This window comes from Bos grunniens, chromosome 23 (assembly GCF_055505025.1).
Source record: "Bos grunniens cultivar Pamir isolate PY7600 chromosome 23, Bosgru_T2T1.0, whole genome shotgun sequence".
Classification (NCBI taxonomy): domain Eukaryota; kingdom Metazoa; phylum Chordata; class Mammalia; order Artiodactyla; family Bovidae; genus Bos; species Bos grunniens.
In genome coordinates this window covers 26386973-26401399 of record NC_141187.1, presented here as the reverse complement: position 1 = coordinate 26401399, position 14427 = coordinate 26386973, and the positions used below count along the sequence as shown (strand labels likewise).

The 14427-nt window shown below is 42.8% G+C and overlaps 1 long non-coding RNA gene across 1 annotated transcript; it reads left to right on the top strand.

Moving 5' to 3' along the window:
• The first annotated feature begins 2711 nt into the window (after positions 1-2711).
• Positions 2712-4471, top strand: LOC147346975 (uncharacterized). Its single transcript, XR_015152765.1, has 2 exons — positions 2712-2870; positions 4198-4471. It is a non-coding gene; the product is annotated as an uncharacterized LOC147346975 (long non-coding RNA).
• Positions 4472-14427: the final 9956 nt, after the last annotated feature.

Genomic DNA, 14427 nt, shown 5'->3' with positions numbered 1-14427 from the left:
TAAACCTACAATTGATACTGTATAGATCACGGTTTCCTGGCAAAAGACCCATGGAAATTAGCTCAGGGAGATACTCCAGGAAAATTGTTTAAAGCTTCTGCTGTCAAATAGCTTGGGAAGCCCAGCATATTTAGCCTTGTCTTGGAAAATCAATATATGCATAAGCATAATAAAACTTCACAAAGTGTTGTAAAAAGAAACCAGTTCTAACCCTTTCATATCTAAGCAGTTTACCCTTTCATATCACACCTGTTTACCTGCAATGAGAAATTCTCATGTAGGGATACCCCCCTTTGGCCTTTCAGCTATTGCATAGTTGGTTTAACTCAGTATGTGGAATTGGCCTGAATACACAGTGTGGGATCCTTTGGGAGTCAAGCAAGTGAATGCTGAAACAGATTGCTGATTACTGTTTTATCCTCATTTTATTGGGTCAACAAGTATTGAACTAAAACTATTTGATTTCTCAAGCTCCTTTGAAGTTAAGTGTGACCATAGACACAGTTCCAGCCAATGAGATGGGAACAGAGTCTATAGAGAGGCTGCCAGAATATCTCCCACATGCATATCCTCTTTATCTTTCATCTTCTTCCTGCCTAGAGTATAGAGGCAATACCTGGAGTTCCAGCAGCCATCTTGTGACCATGAGGTCAATAGCCATTTACCAAGGGTGGCAGAGAAGAAAGTTAGCAAGAGCCTGAGCCCCTGATCATGTGGAATCATCTCACCAGCTTTGGACAGCTTCTGGCCTACTGGAGAATGTGAGAAAATAAGAAACTGTTACCAGGTTAAGCTTCTGTGGTCAAGTTTCTGTTCCATGTAGTCAAATGTCTTTCTAACTGAAATCAGGTTTCAATATTTATCTCTGAGTCTCATAGAATTTTGCTCTGTGAGTGTTGTGTTGGCTTTCTTTATGAAAGGCAATTAATTACTGGGGAGAGTATAAGAAGCTTACAAAGCAGTCCAGCACCAGCGTCAAGTCACCCAAGTCAGCCGTTTTCAAAGTGCGCCCCAGATGGGCTGCATCAGCCCCACTTGGCCTCTTACTAACAATGCACATTCTTAGGCCCCACCCCAGACCTATTGAGTCAGAGACTCTGGGGACGGGGCCCAGCAATCTATGTTTATCAAGCCCTCTTGATGATTCCCTGGTGGTTCAGCCAGTAAAGAATCCACCTGAAATCCAGGAGACCCAGATATGATCCCTGGGTTGAGAAGATCCCCTGGAGAAGGAAATGGCAACCCACTTCAGTAGTCTTGCCTGGGAAATCCCAGGACAGAGGAGCCTGGCGGCCTATGGTCCATGGGGTCACAAGAGTCAGACATGACTGAGTGACTAAACCACTGCCACTTGGTGATTCCCAGGTGTGCTGATCTTGAGAGTCCCTGACAAGTTAAATATGATAACTTCAGTGACTTCAGACCCAAGGCAGGAAACACTCTGAACAAAAGAATTGAGTCTGAACAGTAAGAGCCATGCCAACAACTAACAAAGCTCTCTGGGAAGAGGTGTCTTGTCATGCCCCAACAACTCAAACTGAGATAGAAGCAAAGATAATAACAAGAGAAAGCACCACCACTTGATAGTGAGGTTGATCGTGGTTCATGCCAAGGCCCCGCGGGGCCCAGCTGCAATTTGGACGGGAAACCTTCACCTTACTTTCCTCAGTTGGTCACAGTTTGTTCTCTTGCCTCCAACTATGGTCACAGGGCAACCAGATCAGAGGGCAGATAGGATTCACATTGCTGTTGTTTAGTCGCTCAGTCGTGTCTGACTCTTTGCGACTCCATGGACTGCAGCACGCCAGCCTTCTCTGTCCTTCACCATCAAGCTCGGCAATTTAAAGTTTGCATATGTACATGAAAGCAGGGGTGGGATGAGGGTGTGATTAGAAACGATCAGTGTGTCTGGAAATGTTGCCAAGATGCTTCAGGGTCTAAGATGAGATCACTCTAAACTTGAAATCTCTAAACCCATTCTGTGCCTGCTTTCCCCCTTCAGTTAAATAACCAACAATACTGATCACTCTCAGTTTCCCAAAGATGCATACTCTTGTTTAATGAGAATCCCAGGAGGCTGATCTTTGTCGTGGACATTTGTTGACAGGAAGGAAGTTGACAGTACAGTAAGTCCCTGTACTGTGGGACCTTCAGGACACAGAAGCAGTTGAGAGTTACTCAGAGCAGCAGCAGGCTAAGTCACTTCAGTCACATCTGACTCACTACGACCCCATGGACTGTAGCCCGCCAGGCTCCTCTGTCCATGGGGATTCTCCAGGCAAGAATATAGGTGTCATGCTCTCCTCCGAGGGCTCTTCCTGACCCAGGGATGCAAGCTGCATCTCTTATGTCTCCTGATTGGCAGGAGGGTTCTTTATCATTAGCACCACCTGGGAAGCCCAGAGCAGCAGGGGTGGTGCAGAGAATTCAGCTCTGATAGCAACGCTCAGGGTGCAATGGAGGTGATGTCAACCCCAGTTTCCCAACCAAACATATCCTGAGGCTTCAATTTTGCTTGATACTGCTTGTTCCCAGACCTCTCTTGATTTCTGCACATTTTAGGAGCCTCAGTATGTGAGCCTCCTTTCTACTATGTGAGTTGCCCCAAATTCACCCAATAAATTCCCCCTTTTGCCTAAGTAAGGCAGAGTCATCTTCTAACACTTACAACCAAGAAGTGTGAGTAATACAGTTATTACCATCTTTTTCAGCTGAAGAAACTGAGACCCAGAGGTTAATCTACTTCTGAAACATGTGGTGACTAACCAGCCTCCAGGACTATCCAGATGATCCTCGCCTCTTGGATGTTCACACTTTTGTGTAGTCTTCTCTCACCCTGAATCAGGACTGGTCTGTAGGGCATGTCACAGGTAAGCCTGCTTACCTTAGCTGCCTGTTCCTTCTTATGGAAACCACAATAAAAACTCCTGTCCATGTGTCTTGTGGTCTCACAAGAGGAGGAAATCTAAACCAGAGCTGTCCATCCAAGCCACTTGCAAATTTGCCAAAGATAATACGTGGTTGGTGTTTTTAAGTCATTAAGTTTTGAAATAATTTGTTCCTCAGTAACAACTTATAGGAAGTGAGAGTGGAAACCAAGTCCTCGTGACTCTAAAGCTGGGGCTTTCCTCCTTGCTTCTCCTGGGGGCAGGCATGAGCTACAGTAAGATACTTTTGGTCTCTGATTCATACCATAAGACAAAAGTTTTTACCTCGCATACCAAGAATTCAAGAGGTAGCGGGGTTCCGAGGTTGATAAAGCAACTCAGCTACATCACCAAAGACCCAGATGACTCGTCTAAATATCTATACAGCCACTCCGCCCATCAGCTCAGCTTTCTCATCTTCAAAAGATGCCATGGCATCCATGGCATTGCATGCAGACATGACAACATGTGTTTCCCAGAAGTCTCTCAACCGACCACCCCCATTGGTTAGAGCTGCAGTACTTGTCCATGCCTGAACCAGTCACCAGTGAGGACAGAAGGAGACAGAGGCAGTGATTGGCTCTCAAGGGTTTCCGCTTGAGGCTGAGAGACCTTTGGAGACCTTCACTAAGCCCTCTGGGGTCTGGTCCACCCTTGAACAAAATCAGAGTTCTGGCAACAGGGAAGATGTTGCAGAAAGGTTGGAGTGGTGAATGATTTGGGTACATTATCTTCTATATGAGCCACCTTGGAGCCAGCTGCACAGCATCTTAGTTGCTGCACGGAGGATCTTTAGTTACAGTATGGGGGATCTAATTCCCTGGGAGTCTGGAGTTTTATTACACCCCTGGAAAAATTTTCTATGCCGAATACTATGCCATATCTATAACCTCATTTTCTGAAACACAGAATTGTTGGCTAAAATGTTCTAACAGTCCTTCATGTCTGTTTGGAAATAAGAACTATACTTGCTGTTGAGACCTTGATTTTCAATGTTGTCTAATTAGACTTTCAAATGCCACCCTTAAAGCATTTTATCTGGTGTTTACCAAAACAGATCAAAAGTCCAGCTAATAATATTGTCATCCACTCAAGTTGCTCTCCAATAAGTTACACAGAAAGTTATTGAGAGTAATACTTTTCCAAGTGACAGGCAAAATTAGGGACTTCAAGTCTCCAGTTCAAGAGTTCATTGGACTCATTACTTCAAAGAGAGTATAAATAAGCTTCCTGGGATGATCTTTCTAAAATAACTCTTCTCTCTTAACAGCTGACTTGCAGAACTGACTTTGTACTCAGATCCACATGACTGGGTGTGAAGGACTTAACGGTGTTGGGAGAACATTCCAAGTTTTGTCTTCTTTGACGATTTTCAGTCTTGATTTCTTGTTTTGTTTGAAGAAGTCAAAGGGAAGCTTCATATGCCAGCTGAGTGGGTCTCTTTTTCATCATTTTCTACAATTTTCTTTTACAAGATTCATTATGACTCTGGAAATGTGGTAACATCTGTCATAAGGGACTCTAATAAAAACAAAATCTGGTAAGATGGCTCTAGGGGACTCTGTGTGTGTGTGTGTGTGTGTGTGTGTGTGTGTGTGTGTGTATTGAGGGTGGGCAGAGTCGGGAAGAAGATAAATTTTGGAGTTGCAATTGGAACAAAAGAGGAGATTTAGTGTACACCTATAATTAGTGTGCATCTTCATCATTTTAGGTATTATTATCCCAAGTAGAATAATTTAAAGCATTCAATTCACAGGTTAAATAAATGATTCACAGATAAACAAAGGCAGTCTGTCAGTAACTATCATTACTTTCCCTACTAATTTTCAGGTTGCCAAATGACTATCAGGAAAAAATTTTTAATCAAGCAAACGATGTAAGATTTATTTGACCTCACCTCACTCCAGTACTCTTGCCTGGAAAATCCCATGGACAGAGGCGCCTCATAGGTTGCAGTCCCTGAGGTCGCTGCGAGTCAGACACGACTGAGCGGCTTCGATTTCACTTTTCACTTTCATGCATTGAAGAAGGAAATGGCAACCCACTCCAGTGTTCTTGCCTGGAGAATCCCAGGGATGGGGGAGCCTGGTGGGCTGCCATCTGTGGGGTCGCACAGAATCGGACACAACTGAAGCGCCTCAGCAGCAGCTGTAGCATCTAGGCACATAAGTGAATGAGCAAAGGTGGGCTACAAACAAGATGAGCAACAAACCATGGTTAAACAATTCATTCATTGGGACTTTCCTGGTGATCCAGTGGTTAGGCCTGTTGGCTCCCAATGCAGGGGGCTGGGTTCCACTCTTGGTCAGGGGACTAGATCTCATATCCTGCAACTAAGATCTAGAGCAGCCAAATAAACAAATATTTTTTAAAAATTCACTCATCAAATGTACAGCAGACATTTGCTTGAGACAGGAATTTTTGGTACTATAAAAGAAACTGTAAGCAGGGAAAGGCAGACTCTTGATTCCGTCTAACACTGTAGTAGAGCATGTATGGGAACATACTGGTGAGGTACCAATCCTGATGTGAGCAGAGATAGTCCAGGAAGAATCTCAGGAGGAGGTGCCATTGAGCTAAAGGTGGAGGGATGGGTCAGTGTTAGGCAGACATGAAGGTAAAGGGAGCAGGAAAAATAAAAGCCTGGAGGCATGAGGGGGAGGGTGCAGGTTCCAGGACCTCAGAGTCAGTATCACAGAGGCATGGGGGGCAGTGGGGAGGGAGGAGATGATGGATGTGGGGGTCCAGGGGTTGGCTCCTGCAGAGCTGCATGTGCCTCATCAGACCAGACTGAATGCTGAGAGCAGTGAGAACTTTTGAAGACATCACTTCAAACAGATAAGATTTATTTATTTTAGATTTGTTTATATATTTATTTTGGGTTTACTGGCAGAGTAGGGAGGTTGGTGTTTGCCTGTATGGTTAAACTTGGTAAAGACAAATATAGTACAAGGTACCCAAGATGGAAAGTGCCAACACACTGTTGGAACATTCTCTTCATTCACATAGCACATGAGGATCAATGTATTTGCCTTGAATATTTCCTTCTTCTCTGACATGTGAGCAGAGTCACCGTTTTGTGAGAGAGGGCAAATGGAAAAGATGCCAAACTTCAATGACATTCTTTTTAAATTTCATTTTATTTTTGAGATTTCAAATTTTGCTTTTTTATTTTTTTAATTGCAGTATAATGTACATTATTAGTTTCAGGTGTGCACCATAGTAATTTGACACCTATACGCATGATGCATTAATCACCAGGCTAGATTTAGTAACCATCTATCACCATACAAAGTTATTGCAGTGCTACTATGTTCCCCACAGTCTGTTACATCCCTGTGACTTATTTGTTTTACAAATGAAAGTGTGTACCTCTTCATCCTATTTTGCTCCTGTCCCCACCCACTTCCCCTCTGGCAGCTGCTGGTTTGTTCTCTGTATCTGAGTCTGTTTTGTCATGGCTTTGTGTTTTGTTTTTCAGATTCTACATATGAAGCCATATAATATTTATCTTTCTCTGTTCAGTGACCGCTATTTGTCTCAAATATGGTTTCACCACTGATGCTTCATCCCAGCATTTCACACTGGCTGCCTCAAACTTTTTTCATCAAAGTCTTAACAATCATCCTGTCAATGTGACCTTAAAAATAAACTGTACAAAAGGTGGCTTTTGGGGACAATATGTTCATGGGAAAAAAACTCTGTCTCCCTTCTACCCACCCATCTGTGCTTCTTCCTAAAGTCACTTGTACTTCAGAGCTTAACACTGTGTTTTTTAGATCTTAGGTGCCAATTATGACTTGCATGAGCCATACTAAAGAAATTGAGAAATCCCTCTTTTGACTTGACTCCTTGGAACTTTGGAAAGGATGAATAGTAAGATTTCCTGTCAGATTCAGGCTTTATTTAAACTCTGCTTTAGTGCATACAAGGGCAAATTCTGTTTATTTAAAATTTTAATCATTACATATCAAGAACCACCATAACGGGACTCAGTTATAGGACTCAGCAAAATCACCAAATGTATCCATTTTTCATTGCATTCAACCTCAAACATCTTTTAGATTTTGCATTCAACCTCAGACATCATTTTTGGTTTTCTTACTGGTCACCACAGCCTTTAAAAAAAAAAAAGGCAACAATACGTTGTATCCAGTAAGTTGATATTAGGAACTGTTCAGTACTCACATAGAGTGTGCTTTCATGTTGTAGGTATGAACATTCCCAAAATGTAACTATTTGTGTGTAGTCTTCTCTTAAGAAAATTTATCTGAAAGATGATCTTTTTTTATTTTGAATTCCATGAAAGAAAATCCTAGTTCCCATTCTGAGAATTTTTTTTTTTTTTTTTTTTTTTAAGATTAGTAAAGGGAATTTCCTGGCAGTACAGTGATTAGGGATATACAGTCTCACTGCCAAGGGCCCAGGTTTGATCCCTTGTCTGGGAACTAGGATCCTGTGGGCCTTGTGGTGAGGCAAAGAAAAAAAAAAGATTAGTAAAGGATAATTTAACAAAAACAAACTACAGAATGAAATTAGATTTTTTAAAGTATTTTGTAGATTTATAATTTAATACTGACTTCACCTGCCTCTGCATTTTCATGACTGGACTTTAAATATAATCAAAGTTTTATCTCACAAGGTTCTCCCAAACAAGCCACTGTTCTGCAAACCTAATGGAGATGATTTTAGTAAGAGGAGTGGAGGTGGGGGCAGAAGATGGAGAGCTACGGGGTATGCGGCAGATTCAAAAAGATGAAAAAAAAAAGTCTGATTTCTGTTTGGGTTGAAAGTACATTTTTGCTTCTTGCTTCCCCAGAAACAATTAGAAGAGGAAGCATAGGTTAACCTTACGGAGTCACTAGGAGTTAATTACTCAGGGTACAGATGAAAGCAAGAAGGAATTCTAAAAATAATGCCTTCTTCAAAACTGAAGCTGTTGGCAAGAAGCAGGATGGGAGGGAGAGCTTATTAGCTTGACTCCTCTGCCCTCTGCAGCTCAGGCTCCCAGTTGATATCAGGCACTTTCTAAGATGAGAGGGTCTCTGCAAAGGTCAGAAGAACTGAGGACACGGACGAACAGCCATCGGGTGAGCTTGGTGGCACAAAAAACAAAGTGGCAAATCCACACTTGTGTTGGGGGCCCCTCTGACCCCTCAGCCTCGTGTGATCCACAGAGGTAACTGAAAAGCAGGCAGCCGGCCAGAGCCACTGTAGACGCACAGAGCCGCTGCAGACAGCCATCCTCTTGGGCCGAGTTCTGTCATCCAGCCCGCTGTCATCCTCCGGTATCAGTTGCTTTGGGAGGAGCAGCGGAGGGTTGCCAAGGCATTCATTTGTCTGTCCGTGTCCATTCTATTTTCTGTGCCCTTTATGCAAAAGAAGCCCTGCTACAGCCCCACTTCCTCCTAAAAACTTGACACCTAGCCCCACCCTGTGCCTTTCTACAAACCCTGAGAACTGTTTTACTCCACATGGCGACCCCGTGACAGATGCTACATGGTAGATCCCTTCCTTCTTTCTTCCCCTCCTTCCTCCATCTTCCTGCCCTCAAATCGTCTCGGCCCTGTGCTGGATGATAGAGGTACAAGGAAGACCGGGATGTTCCCTGCCCTCGAGTATTTCTCAGTCCAGTGAAGGAGACAAAAACCGAGGTCCGAAAACTTTGACTAATGAAGCAGCATGTCGCAAGAGTTCCAGCTCATGTGAAAAGGAGAACTTACCTCTTCAGATTCATAATGAAGGCCTCCGTGCTCAACACCACATATAAAACATGCTGTGTACACAAGGATGAGTTCCATCAACAAACAGATTGATCATTTCAGAAAAGGCCATTGTGCCCAAACAGCAGCATTTCAAGTGCTGCCCTTTCTTTCTCCCACTTGCTAAAGGAAGGCCTTATCTGAAAGAATATGTTCGCCCACGACTAGAGAGGCTGTCCAAAGGATGTAGACCTTTCTTAGTGAAAGATTTGCAGTACAGGTAAGAAGGCCCTTCCCTCGTCACAGGGGTCACTCCCAGCGCTGTCACAAAGGAGCTCCTGAGGCAGATAGAGAGGCAAGGCCTGGCCGGCCAGGGCTGCCTTCTGGAGGGCCCTGCAAGTCCACGGCTGGTGGCCCAGCAGAAGCGGACATCAGGCCTTCTGGGAAATTCTTCCCTTGGTAGACAACAGATGTCCCGCTGCAGCTAGGCTTTTAGAGGGTGGTTACAAAGCCACTGGGCTTCCCTGGTGGCTCAGTCGGTAAAGAATCTGCCGGCAGTGCAGGAGACCCAGGTTCGATCCCTGGGCCGGGAAGATCCCCTGGAGAAGGAAATGGCAACCCACTCCAGTACTCTTGCCTGGGAAATCCCAGAGGAGCCGGGCATGCTGCAGTCCATGGGGTCGCAAGAGTTGGACATGACTTAGTGACTAAACCACATGGCAGCACCCAGAATTCAGGTTGCAGGGCTGGACACCAGAGACCAGGAGACGTACTAGAAGGGATGAGAAGCTTACAGGTTTATAGACAGCCTGGTCACACAAAATCAAAGAAAGCATTAGGGACCTTTATTTATTTCCTTATGAACAACTCTCAAATCTTTCTGCTTTCAGATGTTGCAAATTCAGCCCACCAACTTTGGACCCATAGGTCTCAGAAAAAAACAAGTCTCCACTGCTTGAGTGACTACTACTTTACTTCTTGTCTTTAAACCCTACCCTACTGTGAACTGCCAGGCCCCTTCCTCTTTCCCCACGAATCTGAAAATGGGTCTTTATTTATTTAGACCATGCCCCACTGCACATGGGATCTTAGTTCCCCAACCAGGGATTTAACTTGTACCCTCTTCACTGTAAGTGTGGATGTCCCCTGAAAATGGTTCTGTAAACACAATTTGAAAACCACTGCCGTGGTACAATATTGGAAAACTTGTTCATGTGCTGAAGCTGAAGCATCCATTCTATTTCAAAGGACGCCTCCTCGATGTTTTGGTTAGCTGCAGCTGTGTAACGAACTACCCAAAACATAGTGGTTGGAAGCAACAGGGATTTTATTTGCTCCCAGCACCGTCACTTACTAGCAGTGTCAATGTGAATGATTCTACGAAGCAGGAATTCAGGAAGCTCAGTGCAGTACTTCCAAACTACAAAGGCAGGAATGGCAGATCTCTTAGGTCCAGCCTCAGAAGTTACACAGCCTCATGTCTGCTGTATTTCTGCCTGTCAAAACTAGTCACAGAACCAGCCCAGATTCAAAGGGAGGGTAGGAGAAGGGCACAGAATTAGCAGCCACCTTTAACCTACCACAGTGAGGGCAGCCTTTCCAGACTTCCAGCTGAAGCCTCAGAGTCTGTTATGGGTCGCTCCTTGCCCCTTGAATTTCTGTTCCATGACATTCATCATAAGTTAGCTATGTGGTGAGCTGGCTCCCTCATCAGGGCCCTTATGGCCAATGAGGGCAGGAATCTGTTAGACTAACCACCATATACTCACTGCCTGGCGCAGAACTGAAGCATTGCAGGCTTTTGGAAAATGTTCAGTGAATAGGATAAGCCATGATAAGGAAAATAGAAAATGCACACTTGGGGACAGTTAGAACAACACAGTGTAGCTCATGTGATACAGTTCTGTCGGAAGAAACAAGATAAGATAGTGCTCTGGGCCTTTGAAAGCCATCTTTTGGGGTACCAAATTTCTCATTAATCACCTAGAAATCTCATGCTTCCTATCTCTTCCACTACGGAGGAAAAATCTGACATATTCCATCTAAGTATACCTATATATCGAATATTCTGAAATATCTATATATATTTTTTAAAAATTTTAATTGTGGAAAATTACACAAACAGAAAATTTACCATCTTAACCATTTTTAAGTACCTATTTTGATAGTGTTAATAACTTCACATTGTTGTGCAATCATCTCCACCATCCATCTCCAGAACTTTTTTCATCTTGCAAAACTGAAACTTTACACCCATAAAACAACAACTCTCTGTTTCCCCATCTCACCAGCCCCCATTTCATTTCCTGTCTCCTTATCTCTACTCTATAGATACTTCATATAATATTTTTTTTTATGTCTGGCTTATTTCACTGAGTATAATGTCTTAAGTTTCATCCATTTTATGGTATGTGTTAGAATTTCCTCTTTTTTAAAGACTGAATGATTTTCATAACCATCTACATTTTAACCTTTTTTTTCTTGTAATTGTGAAATTAACAATATCTATCCTAAGAGGGTGTAAAAGAACGGCAGTGCTTCAAAACACTAAACTTATCTGCCCATGCACATCAGGTAGATTTATTCTTTTTTTTTTTTGAAGTACAGTTGGTTTACAATATTGCTAGCTTTTGGTGTACAGCAAAGTGATTCCATTACATGTATGTATTCTTTTTTCAGATTCTTTTCCTTTATAGGTTATTACAAAATGTTAAGTATAGTTCCAATGCATTTTAATTATTCCTCATCTTCTCCGGAAGATGTCGCTGGTCCTTGAAAATGGAAGGTCACATCTGGCCATTAGGCGATTAGGTGCTAGTTGTTCAGTTGCTCAGTTGTGTCTGACTCTGGGACCCCACGGACTGCAGCACGCCAGGCTTCCCGGTCTTTCACCATCTCCCGGAGGTTGCTCAAACTCATGTCCATTGAGTCGGTGATGCCATCCAACCACCTGGTCCTCTGTCATCCCCTGATAGATTTCCCTTCAAATAATTCCTACTCAGTTACCCTGACAAAGGGTCACTCAGACCCTGGACTGAGCATAGCCAGAGAATGGTGCCCCTGACATCCTCCTGTTAGCCTTCCAATCTCTTTTCCTCTTGTTATTTAACACAACCTCCCTACATCACGCTACCCACCCCCCTCAACCCCCCTACCCCCATCTTTTAATACTAACCTGTTCCAGGAGTCTCTCTCCTGGGCAGTCACCTTGGAATTTAGTAATCCCTTTCTCACCCTGCAGACTCACCTGCCACGTCTCTTGTATTCTAGTTACCCTTCCCGGTAAACACCCAAGTGTGACTAGGATTGAAAAATGATATTTGTGAGTGGAAGATTTATAGCTGTTTTTTCCCCCCCTTTCTCCGTTTCCTAAACTTTTTTTGAATTGGTTACACATGTCATAATTTAAAATTAGTTTTTAAAAGTTAAGCCAAGTTTTTACTAGGTCAGCGATGCCATAATTCTGCTCTCAGTTCAGTCTTTGATACCTAGCCTTCCCGATTTTTGCCATTAGTGAGGACCACCTGTGCTATCTGCCTAATAACTTTAAAACAATTTTTAAATTTTTGTTATTGAATTAAATTGATTTAAAATGTTATGTTAGTTTCTGGTATACAGCAAAGTGATTATATATTTGTATGTATACATATATTCTTTTTCAGATTCTTTTTCATTATACATCATTACAACATGTTGAATACAGTTCCTTGTGCTATACAATAGAACCTTGTTGTTTATCTATTTTATGCCTAGTAATGTGTATCCCTCTCCCACCTCCTATCCCCTTTGGTAACCATGTTTGTTTTTCTGTGTCTGTGAGTCTATTTCTGTTTTGTAAATAAATTAATTTGTATCGTATTTTAAATTCGACATATAAGGGATATCATACGGTGTTTGCTTTTCTCTGTCTGGCTTACTTCACTAAGTGCAATAATCTCTAAATCCACCCATGTTGCTGCAAATGGCATTATTTCCTTCTTTTTATGGTTGTATTGTATATTTACACCACGTGTCTTTATCCACTCATCTTTTGATGGACATTTAGGTAGCTTTCACGTCTTAGCTATTGTAAATAGTGCTGCTATGAACACTGGGGTGCAGGTATCTTTTTGAGCTGGAGTTTTCTCTGCAATCCCAGGAGTGGGAGTGCAGGTCATATGGAAGGTTTATTTTTAGTTTTTTAAGGAAGCCCATATTGTTTTCAATAGTTATTTGCCTAATGACTTCTATTAAACCTAATTATTTTTTACAGAGTTAAATAATTATATCCTAAAGGATAACTTTATGTGACATCTTAAAATAGAAAATGCATTTGGCACAAATATAAAGTAACCAGAAAAAAAAAATATGGCAGAAATAAAACAATATTCTCAAATCAACTTTAAACTTTGCCTGAGGGAAGCTGGGATCCTTTGCTAAAAGGGTGATTAGCAAGTGTTAGGGATCTTCTCCTAGGAGCATTGAGACATTGTGAATTAGTACAATGGACCTCATATCTCTTGAGGGTTCATTTGCACTTTAATGAAGTAATCTTGGAGACTACACCTTGGCTGGAGGGAAAGACTTTCTAAATTGTATTTCAGTTGCAGGGACTGATGGGGGTGGAAGAGGTAAGTGAGCATCGTTAGGCTAGATGGACTGGTCCAGAAGGTAATACCCACTGTGTGTGTGTGCTCAGTCACTCAGCTGTGTCTGACTCTTTGCAACCCCATGAACTGTAGCCCACCAGGCTCCTCTGTCCATAGAATTTTCCAGGCAAGAATACTGGAGTGGGTTGCCATTTCTTACTCCAGGGCATCTTTCCCGCCCAGAGATCAAACCCCAGTCTCCTTTGTCTCCTGCACTGACAGGCAGATTCTTCACCACAATGCCACCTGGGAAGCCCTTTGTGGCACTGAACTCTCTGGCCTGTGCCCAGGCCCCACAGCAGGGATTAAGGAACTAAGATGATGGAGCATTCTACCAGGGCGTGACCATATCTCCTGTACTCACAGATATTCAAGCAGACAAAAACATAGTTTGTCTGTGTTTTTCCCTGCTGGGAACATTAATCACAGATAGGGCAGAAGGAAACAAACGCAGAGCAACTGAGGGTTGCTGGTGGTGGTGGTTTAGTCGCTAAGTCGTGTCCGACCCTTGCGACCCCATGGACTGTAGCCCGCCAAGCTCCTCTGTCCATGAGATTCTCTAGGCAAGAAGACTGGAGCGGGTTGCCATTTCCTTCTCCACGGAATCTTCCCTACCCAGGAAACGAACCCGGCTCCTGCATTGCAGGCAGATTCTTTACTGACTGAGCTACAAGGAAAGCCCTGAGAGTAGAGTAGAGTGCTGCAGAAATAGGCTTTCTGCAAAATTGTCTTTGCAACTTTTTCCCTCTTCAGTTTAGTCTTCACTCATTGCTATAGTTGTCAAGTCAACTGCAAGTGAAGACCCAAATGCTAGATAAATCCATAAATATTAGGCTGTAGTACAAAGACCTCTAGAGCTGGAAGTAGGAAACCTGAAATCCAACTCTCTTCCAACACTTCTTAGCCCTATGATCACCAAGACCCACTTACCCATCGCTACTATTAAATCTTCAAATCTTTATTTGAATAAATTTTATTTGAATAAATAATTTTATTTCTTTATTTGAATAAATTAGGCTCTGAGGCTCCCTGTAAGATGAGAACAATATCTTATCCCCTCCCTGAAAGTCTGAGGACTAGACCAAATAACCCATTGTACCCACAAGTTTGGGGGTCATAGAATCCCATGAAGTAGAGAAAATCAACTGTACACTTCTTGAGCATGAAGCA